This window comes from Microcebus murinus, chromosome 11 (genome assembly GCF_040939455.1).
Source record: "Microcebus murinus isolate Inina chromosome 11, M.murinus_Inina_mat1.0, whole genome shotgun sequence".
In the NCBI taxonomy this organism is placed as follows: Eukaryota; Metazoa; Chordata; class Mammalia; order Primates; family Cheirogaleidae; genus Microcebus; species Microcebus murinus.
The window spans coordinates 102,767,879-102,781,040 of record NC_134114.1 but is presented as its reverse complement, the minus strand read 5'-3'; the positions used below and the strand labels follow the sequence as shown (position 1 = coordinate 102,781,040).

The following is a 13,162-nucleotide window of genomic DNA, read 5'->3' as shown; positions in this document are numbered from 1 at the left end:
TGTCTACTCACCCACCGGAGTTGGGCAGGCTGGGCACCGTGATGATTTGGCTGTGTCCACTCACCGATGGGAGACGGGCAGGCTGGGCGATATGGGGATCTGTCTGTGTCCACTCACCCACGGGAGATGGGCAGGCAGGGCGCAGTGTGGAACTGGCTGTGTCCACACACCCATGGGAGGCGGTCAGCCAGGGTGCTGTGTGGATGTGGCTGTGTCCACACACCCATGGGAGACGGTCAGGTAGGGCGCATTGTGGAACTTGCAGTGTGCACTCTCCCACGGGAGACGGGCTGGCAGGTCACAGTGTGCATGTGGCTGTGTCCACTCACCCACGGGAGACGGGCAGGAAGGGCGCTGTGTGGATGTGGCTGTGTCCACTCACCCACGGGTGACGGGCAGGCAGGGTGCTGTGTGGATGTGGCTGTGTCCACTCACCCACCAGAGACAGGCAGTCAGGGCGCAGTGTGGAACTGGCTGTGTCCACAAACCAACGGGATGCGGGCAGGCAGGGCTGTGTGTGGAACTTTCTGTGTCCACAGACATATGGCAAACGGGCAGACAGGGCGCAGTGTGGAACTTGCTGTATCCACTCACCCATGGGTGACATGCAGGCTGGGCTATGTGTGGAACTGTCATTGTCCACACACCCACGGGACACGGGCAGACAGGGAGCAGTGTGGAACTTGCTGTGTCCACACATCAAACAGACGGGTAGGCAGGACGCTGCGTGGACGTGGCTGTGTCTACTCACCCACGGGAGACATGTAGGCTGGGCGCCGTGTGGATTTATTGTGTCCCCTCACCCACGGGAGACGGGTGGCAGGGCGCTGTGTGGAACTTGTTGTGTCCACACACCCAGCAGAGACAGGCGGACAGGGCGCAGTGTGGATGTGACTGTGTAAACTCACCCACGGGAGACGGGCAGTCAGGGCGCAGTGTGGAACTGGCTGTGTCCACACACCAAAGGGACACAGGCAGGCAGGGCGCAGTGTGGATCAGGCTGTGTCCACTCACCCATGGGAGATGGGCAGGCCGTGCGCTGTGTCGATCTGGGTGTGTCCACACACCCATGGGGGACGGTAAGACAGGGTGCCAGAACTTTGGTCTGAGACCTGACAATCCAGAAGCCACGCATGCTGCCGCGTGACGGCGGTATCGCGGCTTGGGACAAGAGGAGGCCCCACGGTGCGGGCTGGGGCTCCAGGCACCGCGGCGGGCGCTGAGGGTGTGGGTGACCCCCACCCCGGGCCGCCGCCCCGCTCCCAGAAAGGGGACAGAACAAGAGGCAAAACAAAAAAAAAAAAAAAAGAAGAAGCCTATGGCACCCGGTATTCCCAGGCGGTCTCCCATCCAAGTACTAACCAGGCCCAACCCTGCTTAGCTTCCGAGATCAGACGGGATTGGGCGCGTTCAGGGTGGTGTGGCCTAGACGGCGGAGGGCGCCCCTGCCCCGCTCAAGAAGCCGAGCCTCTCTGCACTTCCCCGCCGCCGCCTCCCGCCCCAGGCCCCATGGCGGGCCAGGCCTGTTGAGTTTGCCGGCCGGGTCCGCAGGGCTCCGAGGGACAGGGGTGACAGGCGGGGCGGGGCGGGCAGGGAGCGGCGGGCCGGGGTGGGGGGCTGACTCTCTATACACACACACACACACACACACACTCACACTCACTCACTCACACTCACACAAGATGCACCTCCACGGCTGGACTCGCCAAGGTGGAGACCTTCCAGCCCCCTTACTCTCCTCACCTGGCCTCCTTAACCTCCCCGCCCCCCACCCCTAGCTCTTGATCGCAACCGCCACCACCACGGCCGCCGCCGCGGCCACCGCCCATTGCCCACGCGCGGGTCGCCTGGCCTTTGACCCCAGGCAGGGGCCGCCCTCCCCCCCAAACACTTTCAGCTGGGCCCCCCACCCTGTGAGTGGGCTGCCGCCTATTCCCCTGGGCCAGGGCTGGGGCACAGCACATGGGGGAGGGGAGCGAGTGTATGGGGCGTCTCTCTCTCTCTCTGGGGATGTGTCCCATGGGTGGGATGGGGTGGCGTGGTTTAGGGGGCGCTGAAGAAATCAGTCCCCTCCATGTCCTACCTCTGGAAAACGCCCAAGCCCGTGGAGAACTGCCGGCACCGCTTCGTGGGGGCCGGGACCCTCCTCCGTGTCCTCCTGTGGCCCAGTCCAAGGGGCCTGGGCCTGGCCGGGGCTGCATTGGACCCCGACCACCCTGGCGTGTGGACTCGCTAAAAATCGGCCATTAGATATTGGATTCCAGCTTCCTGGAGGTCATTTCACTAATGAGTGCACCGGAAAGAGTTTCCTAATCCATCTGTGAGGGTTGCAACTGAAGGAGAATTTTAAAGCTGACAGAATAGGCGAGGGAAGGCATAGGAGATTTCCACACCCAGCAAGGAAGACTTTCCCGAAATGGAAGAAAGAAACGAGCAAACAGAGACACCGGTAGCCCGCCCGGAAAAGAGTCTGCCCCTGAGAGAAAGCACCCTGACCAGGTTCACCCGTGGGTGGGTGGCGAGCTAGCGGCATTCAGAAGAGCGAGGCCCGCAGTCTGTGCGGAAGACACCTGGGCTCGGGTGTGTGTGGCGGCGCGATTCACAAGCAGCTCTAGATGTTAAGCCAAGGAGAAGCCAGGGAGTTCCCAACGCCCCAGGTGTCCTCAGCCCACGACTGGCTGCTGTGGGAATGCGAAGCCCGGCTCCTTGTCTCAGAGCGGGGTTCCCAGGAGGATCAGGCTGAAGCTGGGACTTGGCCTCAAAGTGTCCCCTCGCATGGCCACCCCCTTCCCCTTCCTGCTCCTCTACTCCTGGTGCCCCTCCATCCAGGGGCCAGACCTTAAAGAGTCACCGCAAGAGAATCCTGGTCCCAAAGGAGCCTTCTGGGGGACCGGTGCTGAGAGAGGTTGTGGGCATGGCCCGCTGGGGCTCTGCCCGACCCAGGGCTGAGAGATGCCACCTCCCAGCTCTGGGTCCCTGCAGGAAGTGTTGGCAAGCACAGGGCCGGTCCTCCAAAGGCCCAGGTGCAGGGAGCCCAGGCCAAGCAGCCTGTGGAAGAAGCCACTTGCCGTGCCACCCCGGGAACAGGACTGCAGGCCCCGGCCCTTCCCACCTCCTCCTCCTCCTCCTCCTCCTCCCCCCCGCCCCGCCCCCACAGGGCACAGGGCTCAGAGACACCTCAGACTCTTGCTACCCAAAGTGCAAAGGGCATCAGTTGCTCCTCCAACCCCCCCCCCCGCCCAGCAGACCACGTTGTCCAGCCAGCCCCCGGGCCTCCCTGGGGTGCCCAGCACAAAAGTGCAGACACCCACCGGACCCTCAGTCTCAGTTTTCGGAGGTTTTTGCCACTCTAAGGACCCGCAGGCCAGCTGGGCCTTCGGGCAGGACAGAGAGCCCCGGAATCCGACGTGGAGAGCTGCGTGTACGTCCCCATCAGGAGGCGGTCCCCACCTCCGCGGCTCTCCCCTTGCGGGGAGCGGCAGCCCAGCCGGCAGCCGCAAGGCCTCAGGGAAGACACCAGGCTGGGCCCCCGCGGCACAGCGGGGGCACGTCCCCCGCACTCACGCGACTTAGGGACGGCTGCTGGAGACTGCTGCGGCCACCCTGCTGCCGGGTTTCTGGAGGGCTTCCTGGAAGCAGCGTCCACACCAAGCCCTTGGAAGGCCCAGGCGACGGAGGAGCCGGTCAGGCAGGGGCCGAGGACGGTGAGAGGCCGGGCGGGAAGGAGCGTGTCAGGCAGGGGCAGAGGACGGTGACCGGCCGGGCGGGGAGGAGCCGGTCAGGCGGGGGCCCAGGACAGTGACGGGCCTGGCCGGGGAGGAGTGCGTCAGGCAGGGGCAGAGGAGACGGGCTGGGTAAGGGTTAGGGTTACAGTTAGGGCACAATTCACAATCCCAAAGACGTGGAAGCGACCCGAGTGCCCATCCATCCAGGAGTGCATCAATAAAATGTGGCGCGTGGACACCACGGAGTGCCATTCGGCTGTGAGGAGCAGCGGTGAGAGGGCGCCTCTCGTGTTCTCCTGGCCAGAGCTGGAACCCGTTCCAGGAAGCCAAGTATCCCAAGAATGGACACACGAGCACCACGTGAGCGCGCTCACCAGCAAATTGGTACGAACGGATGGACGCCTAAGTGGACAGAGAGGAATCACCTTCATCGGGTGGGTGTCGGGCGGGCGGGTGGGGGGAGGGGAGGGGCATACACATCCATTAGGCATGGGGTGGGTGCGCACCGACTGGGGGATGGGCGCACTTGAAGCTCTGACCCGAGGGGGGAGGCTTGGAGAGGGCAAGGCACCCGACCTTAACATTGGTACCCCCACAATACGCTGGAACAACATGAGAGGTATATGAATAAGAACACAGGGGGGGCCGGGCGCGGTGGCTCACGCCTGTAATCCTAGCTCTCTGGGAGGCCGAGGCGGGCGGATTGCTCCAGGTCAGGAGTTCGAAACCAGCCTGAGCAAGAGCGAGACCCCGTCTCTACTAAAAATAGAAAGAAATTAATTGGCCAACTAATATATATAGAAAAACACAGCCGGGCGTGGTGGTGCATGCCTGTAGTCCCAACTACTCGGGAGGCTGAGGCAGCAGGATTGCTTGAGCCCGGAGATTGAGGTTGCTGTGAGCTAGGCTGACGCCATGGCACTCACTCTAGCCTGGGCAGCAAAACGAGACTCTGTCTCAAAAAAAAAAAAAAAAGAACACAGGGGGGAGGGCGGCACGGGCAACACATGTCACCTGAATACTTGTACTCCCATCATCTGCTTGAAAAGAGAGAGAAAAGAAAATGCAATCCTAGAGGTAAGAGACACTTTTTAAAAATAATGAATCCGAAGAGAAAAGTAAAAGGAGGCCTGTGGAGCAGGTCTGGGTGTGACTCCGGATCCCCCAACATCAGGTGCCACCACCAAAGATTCCTGCGTGTAGCCCATAGAACCCCAAAAGCAACGGGACGAGTTCTGGTCACATACTCCCTCAAAATGACATCCTGGCCTTCTTCTGGAACTCCCTCCCCTCTCAGACTCTCAAGGTTTCCTCCAGCGTGTCGGTTCCCACAGAGCAGACCTTTGGTCTGAGACCTGACAGTCCAGATGCCACGCATGCTGCCGCGTGGCGGCGGTGTCGCGGCTTGGGACAAGAGGAGGCCCCACGGTGCGGGCTGGGGCGCCAGGCACCGGGCGGGCGCTGAGGGTGGGGGTGACCCCCACCCCGGGCCGCCGCCTCGCTCCCAGAAAGGGGACAGAACAAGAGGCAAGAAAAAAAAAAAAAAAAAAAGCAGCAGCCTGTGGCACCCGGTATTCCCAGGCGGTCTCCCATCCAAGTACTAACCAGGCCCGACCCTGCTTAGCTTCCGAGACCAGACGAGATCGGGGGCGTTCAGGGTGGTGTGGCCCTAGACGGCGGCGGAGGGCGCCCCTGCCCCGCTCGAGAAGCCGAGCCTCTCTGGGCTTCCCCGCCGCCGCCTCCCGCCCCAGGCCCCGCGCCGGGCGGGGCCGGGCCGGCCGGGTCCCGCGGGCTCCCAGGGACGGGGGTGATGGGCGGGGCGGGGCGGGGGGCTGTCTCTCTATACACACACACACACACTCACACTCACTCACACTCACACAAGATGCGCCTCCACGGCTGGACTCGCCAAGGTGGAGCCCTCCCAGCCCCCCTCGTCTCCTCGCCCGGCCTCCTTCACCTACCCGCTGCCCACCCCCAGCGCGTCGCTGCCGCTGACTGCGCACGCGCGGGACGCTCGCCCTTTGACCCCAGCCAGGGGCCGCCCTCCCCCACAACCCCTTTCAGCTGCGCCCCCCCCTCGCCCTGTGGGTGGGCTGCCGCCTATTCCCCCGGGCCAGGGCTGGGGCACAGCCAGTGTATGGGGCGTCTCTCTCTGGGGATGTGTCCCATGGGTGGGGTGGGGTGGCGTGGTTTGGGGGGCGCTGAAGAAATCAGTCCCCTCCATCTCCTACCTCTGGAAAACGCCCAAGCCCGTGGAGAACTGCCGGCACCGCTTCGTGGGGGCCGGGACCCTCCTCCGTGTCCTCCTGTGGCCCAGTCCAAGGGGCCTGGGCCTGGCCGGGGCTGCTTTGGACCCCGACCACCCTGGCGTGTGGACTCGCTAAAAATCAGCCATTAGATATTGGATTCCAGCTTCCTGGAGGTCATTTCACTAATGAGTGCACCGGAAAGAGTTTCCTAATCCATCTGTGAGGGTGGCAACTGAAGGAGAATTTTAAAGCTGACAGAATAGGCGAGGGAAGGCATAGGAGATTTCCACACCCAGCAAGGAAGACTTTCCCGAAATGGAAGAAAGAAACGAGCAAACAGAGACACCGGTAGCCCGCCCGGAAAAGAGTCTGCCCCCGAGAGAAAGCACCCTGACCAGGTTCACCCGTGGGTGGGTGGCGAGCTAGCGGCATTCAGAAGAGCGAGGCCCGCAGTCTGTGCGGAAGACACCTGCACTCGGGTGTGTGTGGCGGCGCGATTCCCAAGCAGCTCTAGATGTTAAACCAAGGAGAAGCCAGGGAGTTCCCAACGCCCCAGGTGTCCTCAGCCCACGACTGGCTGCTGTGGGAATGCGAAGCCCGGCTCCTTGTCTCAGAGCGGGGTTCCCAGGAGGATCAGGCTGAAGCTGGGACTTGGCCTCAAAGTGTCCCCTCGCATGGCCACCCCCTTCCCCTTCCTGCTCCTCTACTCCTGGTGCCCCTCCATCCAGGGGCCAGACCTTAAAGAGTCACCGCAAGAGAATCCTGGTCCCAAAGGAGCCTTCTGGGGGACCGGTGCTGAGAGAGGTTGTGGGCATGGCCCGCTGGGGCTCTGCCCGACCCAGGGCTGAGAGATGCCACCTCCCAGCTCTGGGTCCCTGCAGGAAGTGTTGGCAAGCACAGGGCCGGTCCTCCAAAGGCCCAGGTGCAGGGAGCCCAGGCCAAGCAGCCTGTGGAAGAAGCCACTTGCCGTGCCACCCCGGGAACAGGACTGCAGGCCCCGGCCCTTCCCACCTCCTCCTCCTCCTCCTCCTCCTCCCCCCCGCCCCGCCCCCACAGGGCACAGGGCTCAGAGACACCTCAGACTCTTGCTACCCAAAGTGCAAAGGGCATCAGTTGCTCCTCCAACCCCCCCCCCCCGCCCAGCAGACCACGTTGTCCAGCCAGCCCCCGGGCCTCCCTGGGGTGCCCAGCACAAAAGTGCAGACACCCACCGGACCCTCAGTCTCAGTTTTCGGAGGTTTTTGCCACTCTAAGGACCCGCAGGCCAGCTGGGCCTTCGGGCAGGACAGAGAGCCCCGGAATCCGACGTGGAGAGCTGCGTGTACGTCCCCATCAGGAGGCGGTCCCCACCTCCGCGGCTCTCCCCTTGCGGGGAGCGGCAGCCCAGCCGGCAGCCGCAGGGCCTCAGGGAAGACACCAGGCTGGGCCCCCGCGGCACAGCGGGGGCACGTCCCCCGCACTCACGCGACTTAGGGACGGCTGCTGGAGACTGCTGCGGCCACCCTGCTGCCGGGTTTCTGGAGGGCTTCCTGGAAGCAGCGTCCACACCAAGCCCTTGGAAGGCCCAGGCGACGGAGGAGCCGGTCAGGCAGGGGCCGAGGACGGTGAGAGGCCGGGCGGGAAGGAGCGTGTCAGGCAGGGGCAGAGGACGGTGACCGGCCGGGCGGGGAGGAGCCGGTCAGGCGGGGGCCCAGGACAGTGACGGGCCTGGCCGGGGAGGAGTGCGTCAGGCAGGGGCAGAGGAGACGGGCTGGGTAAGGGTTAGGGTTACAGTTAGGGCACAATTCACAATCCCAAAGACGTGGAAGCGACCAGAGTGCCCATCCATCCAGGAGTGCATCAATAAAATGTGGCGCGTGGACACCACGGAGTGCCATTCGGCTGTGAGGAGCAGCGGTGAGAGGGCGCCTCTCGTGTTCTCCTGGCCAGAGCTGGAACCCGTTCCAGGAAGCCAAGTATCCCAAGAATGGACACACGAGCACCACGTGAGCACGCTCACCAGCAAATTGGTACGAACGGATGGACGCCTAAGTGGACAGAGAGGAATCACCTTCATCGGGTGGGTGTCGGGCGGGCGGGTGGGGGGAGGGGAGGGGCATACACATCCATTAGGCATGGGGTGGGTGCGCACCGACTGGGGGATGGGCGCACTTGAAGCTCTGACCCGAGGGGGGAGGCTTGGAGAGGGCAAGGCACCCGACCTTAACATTGGTACCCCCACAATACGCTGGAACAACATGAGAGGTATATGAATAAGAACACAGGGGGGGCCGGGCGCGGTGGCTCACGCCTGTAATCCTAGCTCTCTGGGAGGCCGAGGCGGGCGGATTGCTCCAGGTCAGGAGTTCGAAACCAGCCTGAGCAAGAGCGAGACCCCGTCTCTACTAAAAATAGAAAGAAATTAATTGGCCAACTAATATATATAGAAAAACACAGCCGGGCGTGGTGGTGCATGCCTGTAGTCCCAACTACTCGGGAGGCTGAGGCAGCAGGATTGCTTGAGCCCGGAGATTGAGGTTGCTGTGAGCTAGGCTGACGCCATGGCACTCACTCTAGCCTGGGCAGCAAAACGAGACTCTGTCTCAAAAAAAAAAAAAAAAGAACACAGGGGGGAGGGCGGCACGGGCAACACATGTCACCTGAATACTTGTACTCCCATCATCTGCTTGAAAAGAGAGAGAAAAGAAAATGCAATCCTAGAGGTAAGAGACACTTTTTAAAAATAATGAATCCGAAGAGAAAAGTAAAAGGAGGCCTGTGGAGCAGGTCTGGGTGTGACTCCGGATCCCCCAACATCAGGTGCCACCACCAAAGATTCCTGCGTGTAGCCCATAGAACCCCAAAAGCAACGGGACGAGTTCTGGTCACATACTCCCTCAAAATGACATCCTGGCCTTCTTCTGGAACTCCCTCCCCTCTCAGACTCTCAAGGTTTCCTCCAGCGTGTCGGTTCCCACAGAGCAGACCTTTGGTCTGAGACCTGACAGTCCAGATGCCACGCATGCTGCCGCGTGGCGGCGGTGTCGCGGCTTGGGACAAGAGGAGGCCCCACGGTGCGGGCTGGGGCGCCAGGCACCGCGCGGGCGCTGAGGGTGGGGGTGACCCCCACCCCGGGCCGCCGCCTCGCTCCCAGAAAGGGGACAGAACAAGAGGCAAGAAAAAAAAAAAAAAAAAAAGCAGCAGCCTGTGGCACCCGGTATTCCCAGGCGGTCTCCCATCCAAGTACTAACCAGGCCCGACCCTGCTTAGCTTCCGAGACCAGACGAGATCGGGGGCGTTCAGGGTGGTGTGGCCCTAGACGGCGGCGGAGGGCGCCCCTGCCCCGCTCGAGAAGCCGAGCCTCTCTGGGCTTCCCCGCCGCCGCCTCCCGCCCCAGGCCCCACGCCGGGCGGGGCCGGGCCGGCCGGGTCCCGCGGGCTCCCAGGGACGGGGGTGATGGGCGGGGCGGGGCGGGGCGGGGTGGGGGGCTGTCTCTCTATACACACACACACACACTCACACTCACTCACACTCACACAAGATGCGCCTCCACGGCTGGACTCGCCAAGGTGGAGCCCTCCCAGCCCCCCTCGTCTCCTCGCCCGGCCTCCTTCACCTACCCGCTGCCCACCCCCAGCGCGTCGCTGCCGCTGACTGCGCACGCGCGGGACGCTCGCCCTTTGACCCCAGCCAGGGGCCGCCCTCCCCCACAACCCCTTTCAGCTGCGCCCCCCCCTCGCCCTGTGGGTGGGCTGCCGCCTATTCCCCCGGGCCAGGGCTGGGGCACAGCCAGTGTATGGGGCGTCTCTCTCTGGGGATGTGTCCCATGGGTGGGGTGGGGTGGCGTGGTTTGGGGGGCGCTGAAGAAATCAGTCCCCTCCATCTCCTACCTCTGGAAAACGCCCAAGCCCGTGGAGAACTGCCGGCACCGCTTCGTGGGGGCCGGGACCCTCCTCCGTGTCCTCCTGTGGCCCAGTCCAAGGGGCCTGGGCCTGGCCGGGGCTGCTTTGGACCCCGACCACCCTGGCGTGTGGACTCGCTAAAAATCAGCCATTAGATATTGGATTCCAGCTTCCTGGAGGTCATTTCACTAATGAGTGCACCGGAAAGAGTTTCCTAATCCATCTGTGAGGGTGGCAACTGAAGGAGAATTTTAAAGCTGACAGAATAGGCGAGGGAAGGCATAGGAGATTTCCACACCCAGCAAGGAAGACTTTCCCGAAATGGAAGAAAGAAACGAGCAAACAGAGACACCGGTAGCCCGCCCGGAAAAGAGTCTGCCCCCGAGAGAAAGCACCCTGACCAGGTTCACCCGTGGGTGGGTGGCGAGCTAGCGGCATTCAGAAGAGCGAGGCCCGCAGTCTGTGCGGAAGACACCTGCACTCGGGTGTGTGTGGCGGCGCGATTCCCAAGCAGCTCTAGATGTTAAACCAAGGAGAAGCCAGGGAGTTCCCAACGCCCCAGGTGTCCTCAGCCCACGACTGGCTGCTGTGGGAATGCGAAGCCCGGCTCCTTGTCTCAGAGCGGGGTTCCCAGGAGGATCAGGCTGAAGCTGGGACTTGGCCTCAAAGTGTCCCCTCGCATGGCCACCCCCTTCCCCTTCCTGCTCCTCTACTCCTGGTGCCCCTCCATCCAGGGGCCAGACCTTAAAGAGTCACCGCAAGAGAATCCTGGTCCCAAAGGAGCCTTCTGGGGGACCGGTGCTGAGAGAGGTTGTGGGCATGGCCCGCTGGGGCTCTGCCCGACCCAGGGCTGAGAGATGCCACCTCCCAGCTCTGGGTCCCTGCAGGAAGTGTTGGCAAGCACAGGGCCGGTCCTCCAAAGGCCCAGGTGCAGGGAGCCCAGGCCAAGCAGCCTGTGGAAGAAGCCACTTGCCGTGCCACCCCGGGAACAGGACTGCAGGCCCCGGCCCTTCCCACCTCCTCCTCCTCCTCCTCCTCCTCCCCCCCGCCCCGCCCCCACAGGGCACAGGGCTCAGAGACACCTCAGACTCTTGCTACCCAAAGTGCAAAGGGCATCAGTTGCTCCTCCAACCCCCCCCCCCCCCGCCCAGCAGACCACGTTGTCCAGCCAGCCCCCGGGCCTCCCTGGGGTGCCCAGCACAAAAGTGCAGACACCCACCGGACCCTCAGTCTCAGTTTTCGGAGGTTTTTGCCACTCTAAGGACCCGCAGGCCAGCTGGGCCTTCGGGCAGGACAGAGAGCCCCGGAATCCGACGTGGAGAGCTGCGTGTACGTCCCCATCAGGAGGCGGTCCCCACCTCCGCGGCTCTCCCCTTGCGGGGAGCGGCAGCCCAGCCGGCAGCCGCAGGGCCTCAGGGAAGACACCAGGCTGGGCCCCCGCGGCACAGCGGGGGCACGTCCCCCGCACTCACGCGACTTAGGGACGGCTGCTGGAGACTGCTGCGGCCACCCTGCTGCCGGGTTTCTGGAGGGCTTCCTGGAAGCAGCGTCCACACCAAGCCCTTGGAAGGCCCAGGCGACGGAGGAGCCGGTCAGGCAGGGGCCGAGGACGGTGAGAGGCCGGGCGGGAAGGAGCGTGTCAGGCAGGGGCAGAGGACGGTGACCGGCCGGGCGGGGAGGAGCCGGTCAGGCGGGGGCCCAGGACAGTGACGGGCCTGGCCGGGGAGGAGTGCGTCAGGCAGGGGCAGAGGAGACGGGCTGGGTAAGGGTTAGGGTTACAGTTAGGGCACAATTCACAATCCCAAAGACGTGGAAGCGACCCGAGTGCCCATCCATCCAGGAGTGCATCAATAAAATGTGGCGCGTGGACACCACGGAGTGCCATTCGGCTGTGAGGAGCAGCGGTGAGAGGGCGCCTCTCGTGTTCTCCTGGCCAGAGCTGGAACCCGTTCCAGTAGGCCAAGTATCCCAAGAATGGACACACGAGCACCACGTGAGCGCGCTCACCAGCAAATTGGTACGAACGGATGGACGCCTAAGTGGACAGAGAGGAATCACCTTCATCGGGTGGGTGTTGGGCGGGCGGGTGGGGGGAGGGGAGGGGCATACACATCCATTAGGCATGGGGTGGGTGCGCACCGACTGGGGGATGGGCGCACTTGAAGCTCTGACCCGAGGGGGGAGGCTTGGAGAGGGCAAGGCACCCGACCTTAACATTGGTACCCCCACAATACGCTGGAACAACATGAGAGGTATATGAATAAGAACACAGGGGGGGCCGGGCGCGGTGGCTCACGCCTGTAATCCTAGCTCTCTGGGAGGCCGAGGCGGGCGGATTGCTCCAGGTCAGGAGTTCGAAACCAGCCTGAGCAAGAGCGAGACCCCGTCTCTACTAAAAATAGAAAGAAATTAATTGGCCAACTAATATATATAGAAAAACACAGCCGGGCGTGGTGGTGCATGCCTGTAGTCCCAACTACTCGGGAGGCTGAGGCAGCAGGATTGCTTGAGCCCGGAGATTGAGGTTGCTGTGAGCTAGGCTGACGCCATGGCACTCACTCTAGCCTGGGCAGCAAAACGAGACTCTGTCTCAAAAAAAAAAAAAAAAAGAACACAGGGGGGAGGGCGGCACGGGCAACACATGTCACCTGAATACTTGTACTCCCATCATCTGCTTGAAAAGAGAGAGAAAAGAAAATGCAATCCTAGAGGTAAGAGACACTTTTTAAAAATAATGAATCCGAAGAGAAAAGTAAAAGGAGGCCTGTGGAGCAGGTCTGGGTGTGACTCCGGATCCCCCAACATCAGGTGCCACCACCAAAGATTCCTGCGTGTAGCCCATAGAACCCCAAAAGCAACGGGACGAGTTCTGGTCACATACTCCCTCAAAATGACATCCTGGCCTTCTTCTGGAACTCCCTCCCCTCTCAGACTCTCAAGGTTCCTCCAGCGTGTCGGTTCCCACAGAGCAGACCTTTGGTCTGAGACCTGACAGTCCAGATGCCACGCATGCTGCCGCGTGGCGGCGGTGTCGCGGCTTGGGACAAGAGGAGGCCCCACGGTGCGGGCTGGGGCGCCAGGCACCGCGCGGGCGCTGAGGGTGGGGGTGACCCCCACCCCGGGCCGCCGCCTCGCTCCAAGAAAGGGGACAGAACAAGAGGCAAGAAAAAAAAAAAAAAAGCAGCAGCCTGTGGCACCCGGTATTCCCAGGCGGTCTCCCATCCAAGTACTAACCAGGCCCGACCCTGCTTAGCTTCCGAGACCAGACGAGATCGGGGGCGTTCAGGGTGGTGTGGCCCTAGAC

The 13,162-nt window shown here is 62.8% G+C and overlaps 4 non-coding genes across 4 annotated transcripts; all 4 read right to left on the bottom strand.

Annotated features, from left to right (window-relative positions):
* Positions 1-1,313: 1,313 nt before the first annotated feature.
* Positions 1,314-1,431, bottom strand: LOC142873926 (5S ribosomal RNA). The gene has a single exon (XR_012921898.1). It is a non-coding gene; the product is annotated as a 5S ribosomal RNA (ribosomal RNA).
* A 3,850-nt stretch (positions 1,432-5,281) lies between these two features.
* Positions 5,282-5,400, bottom strand: LOC142873923 (5S ribosomal RNA). The gene has a single exon (XR_012921896.1). It is a non-coding gene; the product is annotated as a 5S ribosomal RNA (ribosomal RNA).
* Positions 5,401-9,158: 3,758 nt separating this feature from the next.
* Positions 9,159-9,277, bottom strand: LOC142873922 (5S ribosomal RNA). Its single transcript, XR_012921895.1, has one exon. It is a non-coding gene; the product is annotated as a 5S ribosomal RNA (ribosomal RNA).
* A 3,766-nt stretch (positions 9,278-13,043) lies between these two features.
* LOC142873921 (5S ribosomal RNA) lies at positions 13,044-13,162 on the bottom strand. Its single transcript, XR_012921894.1, has one exon. It is a non-coding gene; the product is annotated as a 5S ribosomal RNA (ribosomal RNA).